Genomic DNA, 8,535 nt, shown 5'->3' with positions numbered 1-8,535 from the left:
CAAATATTTACCCAACAGAAACTATTCTAAAGCAGCTACTATGTTTTTTAAAGCTAGCTAAAGGATTGTACTAGTTTTTGTCTATTAGAAACTGTGGAAATAATGACTAGCATTCGCTAACTGGAGCAGGTTGTGTCTTATAAAACCACATAGTGTACAGTTTTGCCAATCTGGAACTCACATTTTAATTTTATAAAACACAAAAACACACAGAGCAAACAGTAACATAAATTAGCAAGCTAAGAAGTTGACTAATAGCTAGCAAAATAAGCAGCACAGCTCGGTATACATTAGCAAACAACATACTGCATGCTACATATGCAAATACATACCCTTAATCTAGACAACTATATCGACAATTTCTTAATATAAGATAAATATAGCCCTGTTATAGGCTTACTAAACACATTTCTATGCATATTTTACTAAACTGTTATTGTTCATTTCCTTGTTCTATTGGTGGATAATTTCACTTAAGTTAAGCAATTATTTCTTATAATTATATTTGTCTACAGCAAATGAAATGTAACACTGTACTTAAAAAAGGTTTAATGTTGCCAAAAATATAAGAATCATATATTTGGTTTATTGTAATTTTATTAAAAAATATATATCTTTTTTTTTGCCGTGTACACAATTGTGTATCATATTAATTGAAGCCGTATTGTCGTATATTTCTTTATGTTTTGCTTCCAAAAAGTCAGACCTTTTTTTTTTTTCATTTTTGGCAAGTTTTTGTCTCTCATTGTCAGTCTAGTCCCATTTCACTTGAGCATCTAACTTAAGACATGAACCAGTGAGACACAGGTGCAGATGATGAGAGATGATCAGGCAGCATATTGTAACTTTCCAACATTTTCAGTTCAGGACAGAACAGAGAGAGAGAGAGAGAGAGAGAGAGAGAGAGAGATATGTTCCTGTATCAAAAGCAATATCAGGAATTAACATTTTATGGTTCACAACTTTACAGTGAATGGATGGATGTGATGGGTGTTCAAGTCAAAGCTGGATTTTTACAAACTGGATATATACATTTACAAATACATTTCTGTTATTATTTCTCTATATAATCCCCTGCAACACTAATGCACTTATCCCAGCATTTCACTAGTGCTTGGACACCATTAAGTAGAAAGTTTTCTCAGTACTCTGGAACCATGACCGCACTCCCTGCTTCATATCTGAAGCACTAGCTTCCCAGGAACTCCTTTCATGGCCTGGACCAAGGTCAGGACTGTATGGGGGATGTGGATGTGGGGGACAATAACTCCCAGCCGAGTTCCTGTAACGTGCGAGTGGTGTTGGCTATTAATTGTGCATACAGTTCCCACAGACAGATGCGTCTCTTTCACAACTTGGCGAAAAGGTGTCCGTCAATTTTCAAGGATCAGGTGTTCTACTAGCTGATTGTTTACAGGAGCAACTTCAGTTGGCTTTGGAAACATTCAAATGTTTTATCGCGGCTAAAAGTCTCTTCACTGTACTATGCTTGAAGCCTTGTGTAAATGTTAATCGAGTTTGTGCCTTCATTCACCAGAACCTTATCATAAGTCCTGGTTTGACTTGAACGCCCCTTATAAGATTTTTTTGTAAAAATTCGTAAACTGCTGTGGTGTAAGAGGAACAAAACACTTCGCGGTGTTAACAATACCTGCACTTTATGTCGGGCTGTACCACATCACACTGATTATTTTCCTGTTTTATTTGTTAAATCGGAATTCTAATATTTCTTTATTCTTATACCTTTTCTTGTCCATGCTATTTAGATCCACTAATCAAGAAAGCGACTATAAAAAGAAAGTCATGATAGCAACAAATCGAAATGTTTTTCGTCTTGCAGTTTGTCCCGATACTTTCGGTTCTTGGGGTGCTTTCCCAGGTCAGGTTAAAGTTTCCCACGAAAAAGCACAGACAGTCCATTTTTAATTCTTTTATCTGAAATGAAAACCAAAACTGAAACCAAGGCACCTTGTTGTTCTCTCGGACGCTTTCAGGCAAACTGCGTCCAGAAACGGATTCTCCTGCAGTAACACAGAAAGACGTGTGTCTATGGGGGTAAAATATCCCGAGGAGGTGAATGCAGTGAGAAATAAGCGAACTTCGTGAGACGAGTATGCTAACTCACTGCAGATGTGTGGTCAGGCTCATGACCTGAGTGTCTTAATGCTGATCAATTTGTTTTATTCTGCAGATATCATGGCTAGTTTATATTTCCTGACGTTGATGCTGAGTTACAGACATGACTAGCGTACACAGATCTGGTTTAGTGGAAAAACAAGGCAGAGTGAAGGCGTGCAGCATCATTGTGGTCGGTCCATGATGTAGGTGGGACTCTTTGTAGTTTGACTGACTTTTTTTTTTTCTGATTTAGAGAAGCTGTGTAGGGACTGGAAGGACATGCGGTGCTTCACTCATGGCTTATGGTACCTCTGTTCTTTGCTCTTTTGGTCTCTATGGTCCAAAAGTCAATGACTTGTGGTCGTGTGTGTGAATGTTTGTGTTAGCACAGCTGGCGTTACAGTTTGTGGTGTGAGTGTCTGAACGCTTCTGTGTAGTGTCTTAATCCTCTCTCTCTCTCTCTCTCTCTTTCTCTCTCTCTTTCTCTCTCTCTTTCTCTCTCGCTCGGCGTCTCTGCCAGGAGCTCAGGATGAGAGACAGGATGGTTCTGCTCTGGATCACCGGGATCGCCGTTCCTCTGGTTCCTGCCGTCCGGGCCACTTTGGAGCCACTCTGAGAACTTTAAGGGAACTTTAGCTCCAATCTCTGTTCATTCCACAGTGTGGATCTGTTTCTCCTAATGGAGCTCCCCAGCATCACACACATGGTCGGCAACCCGTCGGAGAGCACGGTGAAATGGCAGCTCTGCTATGACATGACAGCCAAGACATGGTGGATGGTGAGTCGTCTTCTCCTTTCTTTTTTTCATTCTTTTTCTTTTTCTTCATCGGAAAGAAATGGCTTTACCTGATAACTGGCCTCGCGTCCTGGGTGTTACTTTTTTCAGAATGTGGATTTGCACACCATGAATCAACAAATTTGTTCGGAAAAAATACTTCTGGACTGAAATCAATTCAAAAGTTTAAACAGATACAGAAGAGTTTTTGAGCTGTTGGTGTTGTTGTGTTACATGCCGTGGTTCATGATGTCATTTATGACAGGTTCATGGAGCTTGATGCTTTGGAAGTTTTTGCATTTTTTTATTTTTCTATAATAATAATAATAATAATAATAATGCGGTCTGATAAAATTTTGCAGATAATTCTTCGTTGCTGAAAATTGCTTACATTTTTAAAACAATCTCAACGTGACATTGATATTTTCATATAATACGCAAGTAAGATTTACAGTATGTTCAAATTATTATACACATTTTTCTTCACTTTTGGGTTAATAATTCACACACTTCCATGTTTCACATTTCTTTCCCTTTTGTCTTAGTGCCAGAAACAATCACAATGAATTACACAAGCATAATAAACATCATAAATTGATGTTGTTTTTGTTATATGAAAGAGAAAACTGCCATGCTTTGTTCTTCATGCTTATGTTCAAGTCTCATGTCTCATGTCTTGGGTACGAGTGTTAAATCTGGAAAGTGGCTTTTTTTTTTCTTTCGTCCAGTTGCTGTTGGAACGCAGAATGGTCGAATTTCTGGTTTGTGGTTTTTGCTTATTTATCCATGTGTAATGGATTGACTCTTTTCTCTATTAGTGCTGTGTTATAACAAAGGTGATTGCCATCTCTCTCTCTTTCTCTCTCTCTCTTTCTCTTTCTCATTAGCCACCCACACTCTTTGTTTAAAAACTCCCTCCAATTAAGATCCACTACGAACTGGCGGTATTAACTAATCACAGTGACTGGCTTTGATTGTTTGTCAGGTCGGGTTTGAGAAATGACTCGACTCTCCGAGCCGGTGTTTCACACATGTTCAGCTCTCGCCCAGTGCGTGGCTTTTACACAGGCGGAAATCCATCTTAGATTCATCACTATGCTGAACTCACTGTGCGTGTGTGTAATGTGTGTGTGTGTTTTTGCACTTTAATAAGCTTACAAACAGCTTATAAAGCTTTAATAAATAATCAGATTCAGGATTCATAATGTGATTCTTAAATCGGTTGAACACTGAGAATGTGAAAGTGTTTGTGTCGTGTATGTTTTCTATCCTTATTATTTCTGCACCTTTTCTCAATTTAAGTCTCTATTGGGAACATTTATTAAATTAAACTTCCGCAAACAAGCACATATTGATGTTGAACTAATAAATGCTAATCAGTTAAATCAGTGTTTCTCAAAATGGACTGTATTCTTCTAACCAAGAAATATCAAACAAGTTTTCATTTATCATCGATTTATTTATTTATTTTTAATTGTTATTAGACTGGCCAAGAATTCAGATTATTTTTATTCTAACCTCAACAACTCCAAAACAAGCCGTCCTGTAAACAACACCAGTTGTTCCTAATGTGGGACATTTCAGGATTTCAAAACGTTATGGCTCAAATAAAAATGCAGATTATTTTTGTAGACTTTTAAAAAATTTAAATAATCCGAACATAGTGTCCTAATATTTAAAAAAAAAAGTCAGAAAATCTTTATTTTAAGGAGTCTCCATATTAGTCTGATTAGCAGAACTATAAGCATATACGATGCTAATATTTATATATTTTTGTATATACAGTACATGCATAATGATTTTCATCATTATCTGGTGTTTATTTGCTACTCAAGTGTAAGTTTATAACCCTGAGAGTTTTGCGTGTCGTGGAGAGTGTTCGAATGTGAGGGATGTCAGCGCTGGTGTGGGGTTTGTGTACCGTTGTGTCTTCCGCTCCCAGGGGCCTTCTCAGGATACGGAGGTGGCTCACACATGTTTAACTGCTGTGGTTACGTTTGAAATATGGAAAAAGTTGCAGTTCCAAATAAAGGGCCAGGCTAAACATTTTTTTTTTCACTGAGACATGGGCATTTGTAGCTAATTTAAATGTGAAGTGCTGAATTTCTTCTTCTGAACAATTCATTTGGAAAACTGGTGTTGCTGGGGTTTATTTTGAAAACTCGTTGCACTTCTTTTGCCTTTATTGGAAGCCTGGTGCCAAAATCTTGTGGGAATAAACCAAGGAAATCGTGTGAAAGAAGGGGAAACATACACAAGAATATTTAGCATCCATAGTTTTTATTCACATCCATTTATCATTCACTTATACACATACACTCACACACACGTAAGCACATTAAATCCAGAGCTGCCATACAGTGATAACATTAACACACATTCTTTTGGATAACAGAGAATTATGAGATTGATGTTAGAGTGATTTAACAGTGAGAAAAAGTAACCCTGACCAGGTGCGAATGCCGTTCTACAATCTGTTTACATAAGGAAGGACACAACTGGTGGGAAAAAAAATAATTTTATTTCCAGAATTGATTTATTTGGTTTATTTTACTTTTAACCCCTTTTTTTCCCCATGGTCATTCTCATCTACATCTGATAAATTTAAAATAAAAAATGTTCATGAATAAAAGATAAAAGGGTGATAAGAAGGTGAGCACAAGTAAAAAAAAGTGAATAATTTTCTTCAACATTATAAATTATATGGATCATCTACAATTTCCTGTTTTCCCCCCTCAACCTGGTGAAGAAAATAGCGAGGTGATATGCTGACCGCTGTTTTAATCTCAAAATTCTGCTTCATGTGATAGATAGATAGTTCATCCCAAAGGTGATCAATGGGGATGAGGTCAGGGATCTATGCAGGAAACTCATTTATGTAATTTGGCATATTTTTATCTAGTTATACATCTGAGCAGTTGGGGGTTAAGGGCCTTGCTCAGGGGCCCAACAGTGGTAACTTGGTGGTGCTAGGATTTGAAACTGGAACCTTCTGATTAGTTGTCCAATTCCATAATCACCCCCACCCCTGCCACTTAAGTTGTTCCACCCTTAATACATAATGCCTTGTGCTTTAATGTTGGGCCTCTTAATTTCAATGGAGGGAAATTGTAATTGTAATTCGTTCATATTCCTGAACTTCCTGAAGCAGAAACCTGAAAAGGAAACCAAGACTACATGAGGCTTTAATAAGGAACCTACTTAACAGAAACAAAACCCATCTGAAGTCAATGAAACGGAACCAAACTGAATGCAAAACAGGAAGTGACCTAAGACTAACAAGTGGACGTGAAGTTGTGAAGCACCTTGGCAGGAGACCTAAGAGGGCTCAGGTCAGCAAAGGAGCAGTGATGGAACTTGGCATGAGCAAAGTTCAGCACAGGATGAACTGTTTCGGCTGAATTTGGCATGAGAGCTGTGTGGTATTTAAAAGTTGCATTGAAGTTGAACCTGAGCTTGGTATGAGCTTTTGGATGGCACTTGTCATGTGGGAATGTGGAAGGTACTTGGCATTGGAACTGGTTCACGATTTGCGAGGATGCTTTGAGGAATTTTGGGGATAGCTTGATTGTGATTATGCTGGAGGTCGGAGCTCAAGATGCAACTTAGTGGACCCTAAGAAGTATAGAACCAGAACGACATTCTCAAATCTGCCGCATTTTACAGCCAGCCAGTGTTGCAGAGTGCCCTAGGCCCCGGGCTTGCCTGGGTTGGGGCAGGGCCTCCTTGGGACTGTGCAAAGCATGATGCAGTACCTGGCTGTGACAATGCAGAGGCTGTGACAATGCAGAGCCACATGGCTTGGGTAGAGCAGGACTACACTGGAACATGACATGGCATTGCTTGGGCAAGTTAAAGCCATTTCTTTGTCAGGGCACATCATTTGTGAAGCAGAGCAAATGCATTGCTGGGAGTGGGACCAGACATTGCTGAAACAGAACATGGCAGAACAGGTCATGAGTCAGTACTGTAGCATGCGATGGTGCAGGCTTTGGTTTTGGGCAAAACATGGTGCTATTCAAGCATTACAGGGCATGACTTCTGCCTGGTGTGGCTGGGTCTGGGACCTCTGCCGGGTGCTGGGTCAAAAAGATCACTGGGGTGACCTTCAACAGACCTGAATGGGCAGCATGGCTGTAAACAGAAGCATGGCTGGAGCTTCGAACTGGCGGCCTCACCATGGACATCATTAGTCTTTTACCAAATCATGGGGTGGTAGTCTGTCCAGTCAACTGTCTTCCTTTACTCCAAGTCACCACCCATAGACCCCTTCCCATGCTTCCCTTGCCTGCTACATCCAGTGTTTGGAGGTTGGGTTTTCTGTCAGAAATAAAGAGCCAGGATGTAGGTGCAGGCTTCACTTTATTAACAAACTAAAGCAATACAAGAAGAAATACAAACACAGAACTATGGACTTTCAGTAGAGTTTGCATTAGCACTTAGCCATATCAAGAAGCATAAATCAAAGACCTAACATCTCTCCTTAACATACACACATATTACTGGATTGAAAGGGGATCTATTATACAAAATTCACTTTTCAGTTTTTTTTTTTTTTTGACATTCAGAAGGCTCTCCAGTGAGCAAGTATGAAAGAACAACAAATAAATGTGAGAAAACCTTCCCTGCTTTTTTCCTTTTACCATTTTTGGATTGTCTAGGACTTCAAAATGCGGATTAGTTTGCCCCCTAATGTGACCTCATATAAGAAGAGCCCCTCCCCTGGTTTGCTGTTCAGCTTTGCTGTTCTCCGGTGGGGGGCGTGGCTCACCAGTAGCTCATTTACATAGACACTGAAACGGTGCATTCTTAAGAGGAGTGAAACAGAGGAGTTTAAGGCATGAAAAATGCCAGGGGTATTTCAGATTTGTAGTGTATTTAAAAAATATGGGAACCGAAAAGCAGAAAACCTGATAAGAAAACCGAGAATACACGAGGATTTAATCAAGGAACCCCATTAACAGAAACAAGATTCGTCTGAACTTGATGAAACGGAGCTGAACAGAATGCAAAACAGGAAGTGACCTAAGATCAGCGAATACGGGGGAACTGAAAGTCTGTATCAAAATAATAGTCCTAAACACAAAGTCCAAAAACAACCACAAAGTAGAGCACAGCATCCAGCAAGATACGGTGACAAAAATGTTATTAAAAAAAAAAAAAAGAAAACATACCTTTTAAAGGTAAAACTTGAAAATAATTGCATTTTGATTTACGTGTAATAAATACGACAGCTGTCAAGCATTACAGGGCATGACTCCTACATAGATCCACATTACGTAGATGCTCCTGCATCATCATCATCATCATCATCATCAAAACTTATACACTCTGCACATACACATAGCCGACAACCAACAGCGACCTGAGATTAGAATGATTTATTCAGACCCAACTGAAAGCGACAGTAATTATTTCCACAGCAGTGTTATAATGCGATGGCACGCTGGCATAATAGTTATTCAACGATTCAAAAATTCAAAGAACTTTATTAATCCCAGAGGGAAATTGCTTATTCTTGATTACAGTTGCTGTGGAGCCTGGAGTAGAAGTATGTACAGCAAAAAAAAAATAGGGTAAATTGCACTATGTGACGGGGAAGAGAACTCATGCTGGCTGAACAATGTACCTCTTGCAGGCCT

The sequence above is a fragment of the Clarias gariepinus genome, chromosome 9 (assembly GCF_024256425.1).
Source record: "Clarias gariepinus isolate MV-2021 ecotype Netherlands chromosome 9, CGAR_prim_01v2, whole genome shotgun sequence".
Taxonomy (NCBI): domain Eukaryota; kingdom Metazoa; phylum Chordata; class Actinopteri; order Siluriformes; family Clariidae; genus Clarias; species Clarias gariepinus.
Note: the sequence above shows the minus strand (reverse complement) of the source record.